Source organism: Eulemur rufifrons, chromosome 3 (assembly GCF_041146395.1).
Source record: "Eulemur rufifrons isolate Redbay chromosome 3, OSU_ERuf_1, whole genome shotgun sequence".
Classification (NCBI taxonomy): Eukaryota; Metazoa; Chordata; class Mammalia; order Primates; family Lemuridae; genus Eulemur; species Eulemur rufifrons.
This window is the reverse complement of record NC_090985.1, coordinates 35,684,074-35,702,374: the sequence shown is the minus strand read 5'-3', so window position 1 is coordinate 35,702,374 and position 18,301 is coordinate 35,684,074. Positions and strand designations below refer to the sequence as shown.

At 36.1% G+C, this 18,301-nt stretch overlaps 1 protein-coding gene across 22 annotated transcripts in view; it reads right to left on the bottom strand.

Annotated features, from left to right (window-relative positions):
- The window catches only part of CYRIB (CYFIP related Rac1 interactor B), a 155,908-nt gene that overhangs the window by 41,310 nt on the left and 96,297 nt on the right, over positions 1 to 18,301 (bottom strand). For 17 of the 22 annotated variants that reach the window (XM_069465984.1, XM_069465976.1, XM_069465996.1 and 14 more), the window contains one exon: positions 17,209 to 17,247. The exons of 3 other annotated variants lie outside the window; for them this stretch is intronic. The gene's annotated coding sequence lies outside the window, so the exon portion shown is untranslated. Of the gene's footprint in view, positions 1 to 17,208; positions 17,278 to 18,301 lie in introns of all 22 variants that reach the window. 2 more of the 22 variants (XM_069465985.1, XM_069465989.1) reach the window with 1 other exon arrangement.

Sequence of the window (18,301 nt, the reverse complement as noted above, 5' to 3'; positions counted from 1 at the left end):
GTTTATCACTCACTCCTTCCTGAAACACCTTCTTCATTTGACGTTTTGGACAATACATTCTCATGAGCTTCCTTCCTACCTAATTTTTTTTGTTTTTCAGTACCGTTCCCTCTGGCATACATGCATGCATTTAATTCTCCCACCTTAAGACATAACAAAAATGTATCTTAATTCTATTTTACTCACGAGCTCTCAATCAATTCCCTTTATTCTCTTTGCAGCAAAATTACTTAAAAAGAGTCATCAACACTCAGCATCTTTTATTCCTCTCCTTTCACTCTCCATTAAACTCATTCCAACCTGGCTTTTGCCCCCATCCCAAATCACCAAAGTTGCTCTGGGAAGGCCACCAAGTAACCTCCATGCTGCTAATCCCAGTGTCAATACTCAAGCCCTCAAACCTTACTTCTCCTGACAGGAACATCAGAGGGAACTGACACTCCCCCGTCCTTGTCCACACACTTTTCTCATTAGCTTCAAGGGTAGCACATCTCACTTCCTCTACTGCCAAACTGCTGTGGTCCTCGCCACCCTCACTTCTTGCCAGAGTTACTTCAAGAGCCTCCTAACTGGTCTCCTTGCTTCTACCCTGGCCTCCTCCTACAACATCTTTTCATAAGAAGTAAAGCAATCTTTTAAAAATATAAATCAAACTACCTCCTTTCTCTGCACAAAACCATGCAATGACTTACCACACACTCAGAATAAAAATCCAAATCCTTTACCAGGTCTTACAAAACTCTACATTATCTGTCCCTAGTGCACTCTGGCCTCACTTCCCCTCCCTCTCCACTGCACTCACATCCATCTACCTACAACAGCCTGCTTGCAGTTTCTCTAACGCAGCAAGATTTCCCTCTCCTTGGAAGCTTTGTATCTGCTTTTCCCTGTACTGGAATGCTCTTTCCACGGACCTTCAAATGCCAAGCTACTGCATGTCCCTCATAGAGTGCTTCCTTAAATAATAAGCCATCTATAATCCCCGCCCCATGCTCCTCTTTTTCCCCTTCCCAAATTGATGTTCATCACCACCTAACACACTTCCTTGTATTATCTATCTACTCTGTCTTCCACTGAATAGTGAACTCTTGAGAAGGCAGGAGCTTTGCTCCTGTACACTACTCTATATTCACAGCACCTAGAACAATTCCTGGCATGCGGATGGTAGTCCTAAATATTTGTTGAATAAACTCATGATTAAAAATACACAGATTAGGCCGGGCGCGGTGGCTCACGCCTGTAATCCTAGCACTCTGGGAGGCCGAGGCGGGTGGATCGCTCGAGGTCAGGAGTTCGAGACCAGCCTGAGCAAGAGCGAGACCCCCGTCTCTACTAAAAATAGAAAGAAATTATATGGACAACTAAAATATATATATACAAAAAATTAGCCGGGCATGGTGGCGCATGCCTGTAGTCCCAGCTACTCGGGAGGCTGAGACAGGAGGATCGCTTGAGCTCAGGAGTTTGAGGTTGCTGTGAGCTAGACTGACGCCACGGCACTCACTCTAGCCCGGGCAACAGAGCGAGACTCCGTCTCAAAAAAAAAAAAAAAAAAATACACAGATTAGCGTGAAAATAGGGTTAAAAAATACAGAGAAAACAAAAATTTGTCTTTAAAGTTATAGGCGAGTTCCAAGGGGGCGGAGTTCAAAATAAATACTGACAATTGAAAACTCTCCTGAGTTGAAAACAAAAAAAATCTGAATTCAGAAAAAACTAACTTCTCAGCCACATTAATCAAGTCTTCTCTCATTCTTTCTTTGTAAAAGCCATACATAATACATACACAATAGCTTTATGTAAAACTATTAAGAACTTTTGGTATGTTAAATATCAGGAAAATAGATTGGCAGATAACATGTATGCCTATCAAGAAAGTCTATAGTTTGCTAAAATAACTTACGAAGAACATTACAGGCATACCTTGTTTTATTGCATTTAGCTTCACTCAGCTTCACAGATTTTGCTTTTCATATATATATATATATATATATATATATATATATAAACAAATTGAAGATTTGTGGCAATCCTGGGTCTAGCAAGTCTATTGGTGCTATTTTTCCAACAGCGTGTAATCACTTCATGTCTCTGGGTCACATTTTGGTTAATCCTTGCAATATTTCAGAGCTTTTCATTATCATTATTATATCTGTGGTAGTGATCTGTGATCTTTCATGTTACTACTGTAATTGTTTTGGGACACCATGAACATCACCCACAAAAGACAGAGAACTTGATAGATAAATGTGTGTGTGTGTCCCGACTGTTCCACTGACCATCCGTTCCCCTGTCTCTCTCCCTCTCCTCAGGCCTCCCTATTCTGAGAAACAATATTAAAATTAGGCCAACTAATAACCTTAAAATGGCCTCTAAGTTTTCACGTGAAAGGAAGAGTCACAAGTCTCTCACTTTAAATCAAAAGCTAGAAACTATTGAAAGCTTAGTGAGGAAGGCATGTGGAAAGCCAAGATAGGCAGAAATCTAGGCCTCTTGCACCAGTGAGCCAAGCTGTATTACTAAATGCAAAAGAAAAGTTCTCAAAGGAAATTAAAAGTGCTACTCCAATGAACACAGGAATGGTAAGAAAGCAAAGTAGCCTCATCACTGGTATGGAGAAAGCTTTAGTGCTCTGAACAGAAAGAAAATCAAAGCACTCACAACATTTCCCTAAAGGCCTAATCCAGAGCAAGACCCTAACTCTCTTCAATTCTATGAAGGCTGAGAGAGGTGAGAAAGCTGCAGAAGAAAGTTGGCAGAGGTTGGTTCATGAGGTTTAAGAGAGAATCCACCTCTATAATATCAAATTGCAAGGTGAAGCAGTAAATTATCCAGAAGACCTAGCTAAGATCACCGATGAAGATGGCTATACTAAAAAACAGATTTTCAATGCAGACAAAATAACCTTATATTGGAAGACAATGCCATCTAGGACTTTCATAGCTACAGAGGAGAAGTCAATGCCTGGTTTCAAAGCTTCAAAGGACAAGTTTACTCTCCTATTGGGGGCTAATGCAGCTGGTAACTTTAAGTGGCAGCCAAGGCCGATTTACCATTTCGAAAATCCTATGGCCCTTAAGAATTATGCTCAAACAACAAAGCCTGGATGACAGCACATCTGTGTACAGTACAGCATGGTTTACTGAATATTTTAGTTAATATTTTAGTTATGTCACTATTGACACATAGTACTCAGAAAAAAAGAATCCTTTCAAAATATTATTGCTCATTGACAGTACACCTAGTCACTCGAGAACACTCATGGAGATGTACAAGGAGATGAATGTTGTTTTCATGCCTACTAACACACCTATTCTGCAGCCCATGAATCAAAGAGTAATTTCAACTTTCAAGTCTCATTATTTAAGAAATACATTTCATAAGGCTAAAGCTACCATAAATAGTGATTCCTCTGACGGATCTGAGCAAAGTAAATTGAAAACCTTCTGGAAAAGATTCACTACTCTAGATGCCTTAAGAACATTTATAATTCATGGGAGGAGGTCAAAATATCAACCTTAACAAGAGTTCGAAAAAAGTAGATTCCAACCCTCATGGAAGACTGTGAGGGGCTGTTCAAGACTTCAGTGGAAGAAATAACTGCAGATATGATAAAAATAGCAAGAAAATTAGAATTAGAAGTGGAGCCTGAAGATGGGAGTGAAATGCTGCAATCTCATGATAAAACTTGAACTGATGTTGGAGTTGCTTCTTATGGATGAGCAAAGAAAGTGGTTTCTTGAAATGGAATCTACCCGTGGTGAAAATACTGTGAACACTGTCGAAATGACAACAAAGGATTTAGAATATCACATAAACTTAGTTGATAAAGCAGCAGTGGGGTTTAAGAGGACTGACTCTAATTTTGAAAGAAGTTCTACTGTGGGTAAAATGCTATCAAACAGCATCACATGCTACAGAGAAATATTTCATGAAAAGATTAGACCTCAATCTTTGTGGCAAATTTCATTGTTGTCTTACTTTAAGAAATTGCCACAGCCAACCAACCTTCAGCAATCACCAACTTATCAGTCAGCAACCATCAATATCAAGGTAAGATCCTTCTGCAGCAAAAAGATTATGACTAGCTGAAGGTTCAATTGATCATTAGCGGTTTTTAGCAATAAACTATTTTTTAAATTAAGGTATGTACATTGTTTTATTAGATATAATGCTATCGCACACTTAGTAAACCAAAGTACAGCATAAACATAACTTTTTATGCACTGGGAAACCAAAAAATTCACGTGACTAATTTTTACTGAGATATTCACTTTATTGCAGCGATCTGGAACTGAACCCAAAATATCTCTGAGGTACACCTGTGTACAGCCATAAATGTGGCTCCAAAACACAAATAAGAATGAAGACTATCCTATATCATACTTCTAATCTTTGTAAAACTGAACAGTGTACCTAACATTAAACACAATAAGCTTTAAAATGTGGGTTTAAATTGTATTTAATTCCCTTTAGACCATAAGTCCTCCCACAAAGTCCTATTAGGGATTCTCCACCTTTTGAGAAAGAATTAAAAGCATAATATCAATTCTTCCCCCTCAAAATTTCACAAGGAGGACAAATTCCAAAATCAATAATGACATTATCACCTTTGACCCAGACAACTTAATAAAGGACAGAAAGAAATACAATGAAGTATTAGAGAAAAAAGGAGATACCCCAAACATACTTTGTTCCGCCTAATAAAATTACAAAACAAATTTCAGAAGAATACTTTAATACAATGTCATACACATTCAAATATATGGTGACTAAAACTGTGTGAATGCAGAAAGGTTGTCATAATGATCAGTAAAAACTACCAAGCATTTTTAGTGTTGAAGAGTAACAAGGTCTAATATTTAACCTTTAAATTGTAGGCAAAAAGGTCTTCTAGAAAATATGTTACTATAGTATGTTCCTGAATTATGTTCTGTTGTGCATGAAAATATAACTTAATATTAAATATGCTATTTCTCAGTCTTATATATCAGATATTGAGACCTGTGGAGACAGCCGGAATCTTTAAATTTGAGAAGATGGTAGATTAATGTGGAATTCAATTATGTTCCTGCTTTACTCATCTGCTAAAAAATTTCTGGTTCTCATACAACATGTACAGTGAATCTGAAAAAGTAATTAACAGAATAGAAGATCAGTACTGAAAAATATGGTACAATTGTCATCGATGATGTAAACAGAATGTGATGAAGCCCAGGGGTGACTGAGGAACCACAGGCTTAAGTTTTGCTCACAGCCTTCAGTTATGTGTTTAGAAAGCAATTATGACACAACATAATATGACAAAATATAATATTCTGTGTAAGCAAAAACATAGTGAATTGCTTTCATAATTCTTAATCTAAAGAGATACTACAATATATGTAAGAGATTCTGGAACTGCTTTGTCATGTACACAATCAGCAGCCATTATATGTTTTAAAAAGCTGTTTAACCTAAAAAAGAAAACTGTACTTTGAAGATAGTAACAATGCCAATGGAAAAAGATTACTAATTAAGCAATGGTTCTTTCAGAGCAAGTAATCCACCTACTGAAGAAGTAACCAAATTGACGTGCTTTTAGAGAGCAATTACAGAAATACTGTATGACGAATCAGCACTGAAAGATTCTTCTAATCGATCTACTCCACAGAAAATGTTAAAGCTATAAAATAACTAAAAGAGTGGAATTGGAATGTTCCTAAAATAAAGAAATGATAAATGCTTGAAATGATGGACACCCAAATTTCCAGACTTAATTATTCCACATTGTATGCCCGTACCAAAACATCACATGTACCCCATAAATATATACCACTGTTATGTACCCATAATTAAAAATAAAAAAAAATTTAAAGAAAATGTTAAAGTTAGAGAAAAGCAATCAAAGGTGAAAGGCCAGGTACCTCACTCCATTGCCACATATCTAGACCTAAGGTTTGCAGATGAACACGTCTCAAATGATTGCAGAAAATAGCAAGTACAAGCTAAAAGAGTAAAAACTGAAAAAAAAAAAAAAAATTTAAATCCTATCAAAAATCTCACTTATTAAGTCTGCTTCAGAAAATATTCAGGCAACAACCTCTTCAAATACTGTACAAAGTCTGTTTATTGAACTGCTTCTATGAAACTGCACCATCATTGTTTGAAAGCAAATGTCACTGTAAGGAAATGTAAAGGTGTTAAGAAAGAAGGTACCTCTGTTTTTTAAGTCCTGTCACCTCCAGCAGCAAGATAGCTCTAGCTTCTTGTGGAACTAACTCCTAGCAGCAGTGTACTTAGTATCTGGCCCCTTCAGAGGTCTGAGACTCCACAGCCCTATGGGGTCCCCCTTCAACCTCCTAATTCTCCCTAATCCATCTCTTCCCTTATGTTCCCCTAGCCCCAGAAGTAACTTGCTTCCTGTGATCTCCATTAATATCTAAGTTACCTCACTAACCTCTTTTGGCTCAGGCTTCTAACACTGTATAAATAAATCCATTTATTAAATTCTCAGTTTTAAAACAGTTTCTGCTTTCCTGGTTAGAATGTGACTGACACCAGAGAAGTTCTACCTAACCCACTGTTATTAGTTTAGCAATTACTAAAGTGATCCTTTGATTCTCCTTCCTTTGTGAAATGTAAAGGAAGAAACAGAGTGATTAACAGCAGGATTCAGGTTTTCCTGGGTGCCCAGCTACAACATCATCATAGTAGTACTAAAATCTCACCTGGAATCCCTAGCAAATGGCAAGATCAATGTATTTTTTTTTTTTTTTACTTTTTTTTTTCATTTTTTTTTTTTTCTTGTTTAGATATACTGGCACGGCAGCAAGATCAATGTATTTTAATTTTAGTCTAGTTTATGACATGCAGTTAAAGTTACTTGACTTAAATGTGACAAGAATGAACAATGGAATGAAAATTGGGCGACCTGATTTGTAGTCTTGACTCTATCACAAAATGTGTGACTTTATACAAGTCAGTTGACTTGTTAAACTAAATCTCACACATTGCTTCTGCTTATGAGCCTATGATGTTCCACTGCATCTTTCCTAATGCTGACATCTAGTGGATACACTTAGGCTTTGTATTTTAAAATGAAAAATCTTATTTCAGCTACTCTTCCATGCCTCCAGCAATTAAAAGTTAAACCACCAATGCAAATTAATGTCAGAGCTTCAAATTTAGAACATGAAAGCAAAGAAACGCTTCCTGCTACAATGCCTTGCATCAGGTACAAAGGGTATAAGAAGGACTAGTACAAAGTTCCAAGGTAACTAATATATGAGTATCTAGAATGGTGTGTGATAGAAACACACAAAACAAACTCAAAATGATCTATTTTATAAGGAATTATGAAAGTTTCTACTGAAAAAAGGTTATCATTAGACAAAAATAGAATTCTAAATTTTCTTAAACTTAATACTATTTTGGAATCCATGAATACAAAATAATAAATTTTATTTCATGTCAATAACTCAAAAGAAAAGCCTGACCCACAAGTCCACTGTCACATTTAATTATCAAAGTTGTTATGCTTTTTTTTTTTTTTGGAGTAGCATTCTGATTTGGATTATGGCTTTCTTTATATAACGCACTGCAAAATAAATATATGCCAACAGTTTTAATAATGATTAATTCTGGAAATATAGTACTTTAAATGTTTCATTCCATTATATATTTCAAAATTATACTAGAGTGGAACCTGTGGCTTTGGGGCCACAAGTGACCTTCTGGATCCTTGAGTGTAACCTTTTGCCTGATCCAAATTTTACAGAACAAGTCCTTTTATTAAAAGGGGTGCAGCAGAGAAAGATGCCTCCTCTGGTGCTTAAAAAAGAACAATCTTGAAATCAGAAGACCGCAGGTTCCCCACCTGTGACTGACATAAGAGGCAAGAGCAATGGGCACACTGCTAGTGGAAGTAGAAACTGGTATGATTGCTTTGGGAAATTAGCCTGGCATTCCTTATGAAGTTCATGTGTATATTCACCCAATGAACTATGATACTGTGCAATTAACTATATATAACACAGATGAACAGGAAAACCAAAGTGTTGAAGAAAATTAAATTAGAAAACTCTATTTATAGAGCATATATAGGTATATAATAGGATACCATTAAACTAAATGGCATATTAAAAATACTGGTTATTTCTGAGGGGAGACAATCATAACATAGGGCAACTTCAAAGATCTGATATTATTCTAGTTCCTCAGTTAGTGGTGGATTCGTGAAGTCTTTTAGTCTTTTTTAATTTTTTTTGGAGACAGAGTCTCGCTCTGTTGCCTGGGCTAGAATGCCATGGTGACAGCCTAGCTCACAGCAACCTCAAACTCCTGGGCTCCGCCCAAGTAGCTGGAACTACAGGCCCACACCACCACGCCTGGCTAATTTTTTCTATTTTTAGTAGAAAAACCGGGGTCTCACTCTTGCTCAGGCTGGTCTTGAACTCCTGACCTCAAGCGATCCTCCCACCTCAACCTCCCAGAATGCTAGGATTACAGGCGTGAGCCACCATGCCTGGCCCTATTTTTAGGCTTTATAATTTACAAATAATGTATATACATTCTTTTGTATGAATCAACAATTTAAAATATTTAAAAATGTAAAGTCACTGATACTCAGAGAGCACATGTGACTTATTTAAAGATGCCCGCAAAAAAGCCTGGACTGGAATTCAGGTACCAGAATTCTTTTCAATATACATTCTATAATACATGGATGATTAATTAAAAATATTTTATCATTATATAAAACTTCAAATACTTCTATATCTAGTGTTTACAGTACCTGGCAGTGGTAGTTGTTTTAAATCAAACAACTTTAACTTAGCACCTGTCTGCCAATCACTGTGATAGATACTGAATATCTGGCACTGAGGAATTCAAAGACAAGTGGAAGAAACCAGACAAGATAGTGTGGGCATGCTTCAAGCAAAGGACACTATGAACACATAGAAAAAGGAACACCTAATCCAACCTTGGTAAGGCAAATAAGGGTTCCCAGAGGGGCTGATTCTTAATTCTTTCTTGTTTGCTATTTCTTTTAATTATTTCTTTTAATAATGCCAATATAAGGAAAAGCAGAGAAAAAATAATAATATTCACATACTCTATCACCCAGATTAAAGTTATGACACTTTGGCCACATTTGCTTCAGATGGCCTCTCCACTTTTTTTTGTGCAGTTAACCTCTCAACCTCTCCCAACAAATTTTCTTCCCCTTCACTCCATTGGTTGTTCTCTTAAGGTAATCAGTATCTTTAAAATCATACTTCCTTTCCAAACATATTTTACAATTTTTACTACAAAGATAATACATTCATAAACAACATAGTATTGTTCTGCTTTTCAATTTGCATAAATGATAAACTATGCAAATTCTCTGAAAATAATTGCCTTTTCTCATTGAATTTTTGAGAATTATCCATGTTCATTCATTTTAGCTATTATACACTATTTCATTATTCAAATAAACCAATTTATTTATTTATTCCCCTACTGATGGACAATAAGATTGCTTTCAATTTTTTACTATTAACAAATTATACTTTACACATCTAAACACACAATACATATACTTATGCCCACATACAAAAGTTTCTGCAAGATAGCTATCTAGAAACAAAAAGGCAGTTGTAACTTTATTAGGTGGTGCTAAATTACTCTCCAGAGTATTACATTTCTATCAATTCAATGTTCCCTGGTAAAAGATTTCCTCTTTCCCATCCTCCAAAACCTCAAATTTAACTTTTAGATTGTGAACTCTTTCATTTTGTATTTTCTTAATTACCAGTAAAAATGTATACCTCTTTGTATGTTTAAATGCCATATGAGGCCGGGCGCGGTGGCTCACGCCTGTAATCCTAGCACTCTGGGAGGCCGAGGTGGGCGGATTGTTTGAGCTCAGGAGTTCGAGACCAGCCTGAGCAAGAGCGAGACCCCACCTCTACTAAAAATAGAAAGAAATTATATGGACAACTAAATATATATATATAGAAAAAATTAGCCGGGCATGGTGGCGCATGCCTGTAGTCCCAGCTACTCGGGAGGCTGAGACAGGAGGATCGCTTGAGCTCAGGAGTTTGAGGTTGCTGTGAGCTAGGCTGATGCCACGGCACTCACTCTAGCCTGGGCAACAGAGTGAGACTCTGTCTCAAAAAAAAAAAAAAAAAAAAAATGCCATATGAGCAATGTATATTCATTTCCTTTACCTCCTATGCCACTTATTTCTCTACTATGTATCTCTCAGTCCCAAACCTACCTTCCTGTATCGCTGGGGCTGAGAACTGGACTGTACTGCCACTACTTTGTATTGCAGGAGCTGAGAATCTGTAAACATTTCCCAGACATCCTTGCTAGCTGGGCTCCTGTTAAATTATGTCAATAGGAGATGCTGGAGGGTGAGAAGAAGGCAGGAGGAAGAGAGACCCTTCTGATCAGGACACGCTAACAGTTGCTGCAGCAGTGGTGTGAACAGGGTGAGCCCAGTAACCAATATCCTAAAATTAGAGGCAAGTGCAGCCTGCAGGTTCCAACCCCATGGTGGTAGCAGGTTATATCTTTAGTAGCAGCAGTAGCAGCATTACCACTTCTTATTTTTTGCTACTCGGTTCCACCCCCTCTTCCTTTTGCTCTTCTGGCCTAATACCTTTGTAACCAATCCTTTATATTAAATTGTTTGAAATACCCAAGTGGCATGTTTTCCTAACTTGATTCTTACTAACATACCACCCCTCTTTTTTGTTCCTCCTGACCTTTAGGAACTCTAAATAGAAATTCTGGATACTTGTTGGACATGATAGCTGATTCCTATAATCCCAGCAACTAGAGAGGCCAAGGCAGGAGAATCACTTGAGGCCAGGAGTTTGAGAACACCCTGGGCAACATGGCAAGACCCCTTCTTTATTAAAAAAAAAAAAATTAGCCACGCATGGTGGCTGGCACTCACCTGTAGTCCCAGCTACTCAAGAGGTTGAGGTTGGAGGATTGCCTGATCTTAGGAGTTCAAGGCAGCAGTGAGCTATGATTGTGTCACTGTCCTCCAGCCTGGGCAACACAAAGTGAGACCCGGAAGGAAGGAAGGAAGGAAGGAAGGGAGGGAGGGAGGGAGAGAGGGATGGATGGATGGATTTTTTGTAAAATTCTGGATACTAATCTTTTGATGCTTATATACATGGCATATATTTTCTCCTACTCTCTGTCTTAACTTTACGGTATCATGTGTCATAAAAGTCCAATTCTTCATCATTTCTTTGTAGTCTGTGCTTATTGTCTAAATAATAATCTTCAAACTTGCCTTAGCTATTCTTGGCCTTTTATTCACTCATGTGACTATCAAATTCGACAAAAAAACCTGATGGGGCTTTGATTTGATTTTACATTAAATATATACATTATTCTGAGGCAGAATTGCCTTCTTTGTAATATCAGTCATTTTGCCATTTAATCTATGAATATGGTAGACTACATGAATCCATGTTCTATTGCTAAACCATTCTTGCATTCCTGGGATCAAGTCTATTTGGTCATATTAAAAAAAACATATATTCCTAGATTTGGTCTGCTAACATTTCACCTTGGATTATTTCGTAAATAAGATTAACCTATAATTTTTCTCTCTATTCTTGTCTGGTTTTGCTATAAAGCCTATTTTACATATAGGCTCTTTCTATTATTTGGAACAGTTTATAAACTATAGAACATGTCAATTCCTCAATGAGTTTCATAGAAAAGTTCTTTCAAACACCTAAGAAGTTTAAATCATTTTCATTGTTGAAACTCTAGCCAGTAAACATTTGTCAAATTAATGAATGAATGAACAATCCAAGTAAAAAAGCTTATTTATCAAAAAAGAGAATACCTAAACTAAGGGCATCCCATCAAAGGAGTAGCTTTATGTCCAATGAAACAAAGTGCAACTTTATATATTGGGAAGTAGGCTTATGGAATGTGTTACCTACCAAGTGATAATTCAAATATAAGCTTCACAAAGGTTAAGAAAATCAAGGGCAAGAGTAGCAGACAAAGGTTTATTGCTAACACATTAAAGCTAGCCTAGACAGCAATGATATGTTTCCATAATATTCTTTACTACAAATGAACTAAACTAATCTTCAATGTTCTTTCTCATATTCTTATACATTACAACATTAAGACCCCAAATCCTTAAAACCTTGATTTGAAGACCAACAGTCATCCTCAGAAATAGCACTTTTTTTTTTTTTGAGACAGAGTCTCACTCTGTTGCCTGGGCGAGTGCTGTGGCGTCAGCCTAGCACTTTTTTGTATTTCTTTTTTTGCATAGAGAGTAACTAAGGGCTACAGAGACATTCTCATCCATTACACATGAACATGCCAGCCCTGAAGAGTGACAGTCTCTGATGCCTCTTCCAGTCACCAAATAGCAGCAAAAGAGCAAGGAACTCAAGGCCTCACTCCCAGGTAAGGAGGCATTACGGTAGTGAAAAGACGAAATATGTACCATCCATCATTCTTTCTTCCCTTCAAAGATTTCACAGGAAAAGGAGGGAATGGGGGAAGCAGGAGGCCTGAACTGGGAGGAAATCTGCCAGAACTTGGCATATGGAAATAAAGTAGCATTCCTAGTTAACCCACCATGCCTGAAATGGATAAGAGGTTCTTAAAATTCATTCTTCTACTTTCTTTCTCTCATAATTTGAGTTAAAAGATAAAGTATTCTCTGAAGTGAAGCATCCCTTAATTTCTGGGGTATACTGGGGGCTCTACTCAACATTAATAGTCCCTGATGAGGAAAGACATCAGGCAGAATGACTTTATATCCAATCACCAATGCATAAGAGAATCTTAGACAAGGAAGGGACCATCCACGCTAAAATGGAAGACTCAAGCTTGGCCATTTAACCTTAGTATTATATAAATTGATTCTACAACATCCACGCCAGGTAGCCATCTAGCCTCTGCTTAAACGTTATTCTGCATGACTTAAATTTTAGACTTCTGTCAATTTTTAGAAAAAAGACACTTAGGCCAATGATTGAATGATTCAAAATTAAGACATGAATTCTGCCCTCAAGAACCACATAATCTTTGTATTAAACTGTAATTCTCCCACTTGTTAATTTCTCCTCATTGGTCTCAATTCTTATGGGCCTCTTGGAACCAAACTAAACAAACAATCCCTGTCCTACTTGAAAAACCATTAAACATTTGAAGTATCCTAAAATATAGTACAGTGAGGTCAAAAGAAAATTACCCATGAGACTATATATACTCACATATGCAAAAAAAAAATTACAAACAAGTCATCTCCTGTCTACCAATTATAAGGATTTAGCTTCTGAAAGTGAAAACTGTTTAGGAGTGGTTTTTTAAGAAATACTTAAAACAAAGACCTTCTTAAACATATAAGCTAAAGAAACTAAGGGCATTGGGGCCATTTTTCTCTGAGTGTGATCTTAATTTTTGTATCTAAAGCATCCCGCACAGGGCTTTGCATGCTCTAAGTACTAAATGAATGTTAAGTCAGTAAATGAAATCTTACTGTGTGTAACATACTACGGCACATACAATTCATCCAAAAATAATTAAGAAAAATTCCAAGTGCTCCTGAAAGACATTTAATACCAGTACTAAAACTGCTCAATCAGGGAGAAAAATTCTCACAGAAAAAAAAATTTTTTAAAGAAAAAAGTAGGATTAGGTAAAAAAGATAAATGCTAACTAAGAAATGTTCTCAAATAGTTCTCTGTAGTTTGTCAGATCTTTCTGTTTGAGCTATGCACACAAAGGAATTTAATACAATGAAATTACAAAAAGCACAAATGTTTCTCTTGTTCTTGAACTTAAATCAATTTAAATGAACTCAAATTAAAATTATTCCCTTAAATATAACTCTTTCAGGCTCATCATAATCAAACAGAATACAAAAATAAAAAATAATATATCTTTCTCTTCTTGGTGATACAAATTTTGATAAGATATGTACCTGAATGATTTTCTACATTTATAAATCAGTAGCTCTTATGCTCAACAGACTTCAGCAGAGGTCACTCATTACAGTCCAAGTAAATGACACTGTAAAAGCTGATTTTTTTTTTTAAAGGGCTGATTTATAAAGAACAGAAACTAACCTATTGTTTTCCTAGTATTGTGGAATATGTTAATTTTAAATGAATTTCTGAAACCCTTATAAAGACCAAATGCAGTATGTGTATATCATATCAACTTTTTTGAACTAAGTATGCCAATCTAATTACTACATCTTTTACAGTTTTACATAGCATACGAGGGAAATATTTATATAAGCTAAAGTTCAAATCACTAAACCATTTTGAATATTTTTACTGTCAACCTAAATAACAAACAGGGAAGGCTCTCTAAAGGAAAAAATGTTTATTTAGGAATAGAGAATTGCAATGCAAATATGCATGACACAGTAAACTATGTGTGCGTATTCAGAGTGGTAAAGGAAGACAAAGGATTTTAAAGGAAAAAAAATCAGAAGGATTACATAATTGTTTTGAAATAATTATCCTTGGCTACAAAGATCAATAACAAGGGTGACATCAGTCTGAGGTTGGATAGGCAGTTGCTGGGCAAATGTCCTTGCAGAAATATTTTTTGTGTAAGGTTGCAATGGTCTTTGTTCAAGGTTGTGGTTTTTGTAGAGTCTTTTGTCTTTATCAAGTATACAAGCATGAGAACCCTCTCTTCATGGCCTTTCCTGGCCCCATGTGTCAGGGTTTTCTTAACACTAGTGACTTCATTTTGATTCAAACAACTTTCATTACCATATGTCTAAAGTTGCTGGGAGAGAGAAAGGCGAAAAGAAGGAAGTAAAGGAGATGAGAAAGGATAGAAAAAAGGGTTTGTAAAATGACTTGAAATCATGTAGCTTAACTCCCTGATCTTATGAAAGGGAACTTAAGACTAGAGAAACTTGGTGACTTGGGCAAAAGCAGCAAATTAGTAAAAAAATAAAAAAAATAAAAAATGGAGTTTAATCCACTGACCCTGGCAGTGCAGCTTTTCAGAACATCTTCGAAATATGGCATCACAGCCAGATCATACTGAGAGAAAGAATCAAGTACCACTAACCCCACAACAATAAAAACAAAAACAAACGTCAGATACCCTACCAAGTCCCCTTCAAAACGACTGTTAATGCTGTTTTTGCTATCAACCAAACTTCAACAGATCTTCCATTCCCTTTATTTATAGTCAACTAGCAGGTGCTGGACAAGCACTGCAATTTTAGTGACAACATTCCAGGCTCTTTCTAGCTTAGGCTGGCACATTATCGCTGTATAGTTCATACTGCTAACGGAAATTCAAAACACTTGGTGACTTTCTGCAAGTCTTTACCTTTTTTTGTGCTTCCAGAACACAAGCCTCAGAACACTTACTATTTGTATCCTTCCTATGGCAATGATGACATTTCTCTCGTTAAAAACATTTGGCATCTCATACTGATTTTTTTTTAAACATATTTACTTCATATTTCTTTAAGTAGAATGTGAGTTCTTTGAAGAGAGGAACTCTCCTTGGCTTAACACTTATTTCTGTTATTACTGACCAGCAAACAGAAGTTCTTCTAAGCTTTTTCACAAACTTCTAGCCTACACCAATAGCCTATTTCTAAGGAATGGATATTTAACTACTTTAAGATTATAGAACATAAAAAACTACACATAAGTGTGATGGAGAAAGGTCGATCTAGCTGACTTTTCACTAACCAAGGTTTTTAATCAGGGGTCAACAGAGAATTCAGCAATTTGTGAATGGATGGGAACCTTTCAATTAACTGCTACATGAAAATAAGCGGTTCCTTCAATCAAGATTGTAGGCAACAAACCACAATAGTACTAGAAATACCTATGAATTTGTCATTAATAGAAATCACAGATATTGTAATGTTATATGACAGTTGTTACAGACTTATCACTATTTAAAATTATAGTAAATAGATTCACTAACACTCTCTAATGTGAGAAACATGTATAATAATGTGAGAAAACATACATATTACCCTATCACAAATTTATATTTGTAATATTTTTTAACAGTACTTCAAAATAACTCATTTCCTTTTTTTAAGACACAGGGTCTCACTCTGTCACCCAGGCTGGAGTGCAGTGATGTGATCATGGCTCACTGCAGCCTAGAACTCCTGAACTTTAGCAATCCTCCAAGTAGCTGGCACTACAGGCATACATCACCATGACCCGCTAACTTTTTTTAGAGATGGGGTCTCATTATGTTGCCCAGGCTGTTCTCAAACTCCTAGGCTTAAGTGATCGTCTGGCCTCAGCTTCCCAAAGTGCTGGGATTACAGGCATGAGCCACTGCACCCAGCCCCTTTTTAATCCTATGTATTTTACTTCATAAAATCATGAATCATTATTAGAATCATATTCTGAAGTGGGATTCACAGGCTTCATCAGATTACCAAAAAGGTCCTTGGCACAAAAACTGATCAAGAACCCCTGCACTGTAACATACAAAGTAGGTGAGGTGATGACAATTCCGAAGGACTGTTGTGATAACTGCCATATCAGCTCTACTAACATGACAGGCTAGTTTTGAGATGTAAATATCCCCTGTTTATGACTAGGAAGAGCACAGAAAGAGATTGTAAACTGATCATTTGCACTTGAAGAACACGAGGTATGTCTACAAAAAAATTACATTTTCAAATACTTATTAACTTGTTATAATTCAAATAATTGCAATACTACAAATGTTTAAGTATATGGGATCCTTTAATGATAACTACTTTTTTTAAAGTATCCTTTACTTCTAAGATTTAAATAAAAGAACCAAAATCAACAGGTAGAATTCTTATTTAAAATAATGTATAAAAGTATCATCCCTTCTAGTTTCCAATGCAAAAATACATATGTACGTATATACCCATATTTTAAGCTGCTAAGGCCTTTCTTGATCAACTCTACTGGTGAATAGCTAAAATGACTTAAAAAGGAATTCAAAGATAAACACATACCTCTCCTATTGAAAGAAAGCTGTAAAAAAAAAGTTCTAATTAATTCACATTTTCCCCACTACTTCCTATTCTAATTCAGAAACTAAACAATAGATATTTCCTAAAGACATTTATAGTAGTTAAATATTGAGTAAAGAACATTTTCCTTAAATTATATGTAGTCAATGTAGGTTTTTATTTAAATCACAACTTTTCATTTATATTTGAATAATCATTTCCCCCAAAGACATATTTACCTTCAGCCAGTGCTGGTGATTCTGTCCTTGTCCTTCTGTCTGTTTAAAGAAAGAAAAAAGGAAGAAAGTCTAAAACATTATTATACTTTAAACAAGATTTTATTACAGTTAACATCAAAATTCATGAATGCTATCACATGCAAATTTATGCACACATAATTCATTTTTATATATATAACACACACATTATCTCCTTGGATTAACTCAACCACCATTTATAAAGGACCTATTAAAAGTAAGGCATCATGGTAAGCCCTGGAAAACATCAACAGATGATAAGACAACCTAGATGTCACCCTCAATACACTCGAAGACTAACAGGTATACCAAGAAAAGTACACAATTCTCATCATAGCTTATGAAGCAAGGGATAAGAAGGGAAGGATAATTAGTACTTCCTCTTTATTCTTGTAGCAAGGGCCTAAAATTATCAAAAGAGGCATATTTATATATTCTTACCACAGTTTAAGTTCATTCAGTTTTAATGTCTTAAAAATTGGTTTTACTCCAGGTACTAAAATCCTTATTCCATAATAATAACCTATTATTTGCCAGAGGCACATTTGGCAAAACTCAAGTGAACCACAAATTCCTCTCTAGGATTGGTTTTACTATTTATTTCTAAGCCTAAAACAATTTGAGGTAAAATAAAATCTTCAGAATGAATTATAACTGCAGCAGGGCACAGTGGCTCACACCTATAATACTTGCACTCTGGGAGGCGGAGGCAAGAGGACCACTTGAGGCCAGGAGTTCAAGACTAGCCCGAGCAAGAGTGAGACGCCATCTTTACAAAAAATAAAAAAATTAGCCAGGTGTGGTGGCACAGCCTACAGTCCCAGCTACTTGGGACGGAGCCGGAGAATTGCCTGAGCCCAGGAGTTTGAGGTTGCAGTGAGCTATGATGATGCAACTGCACTATAGCGACAGAGCGAGATGCTGTCTCAATCGGTCAATAAAAATAAAAAATATTATAACTTTGCAACTAAGAGCAACTATAGCCACTATAACAAACTAGCTTAGTTCACACAGAGAATGAGAAGAAACATTTGACTAACGGAACTAGACACCTTTATGTGAAAACTTCTTTCCC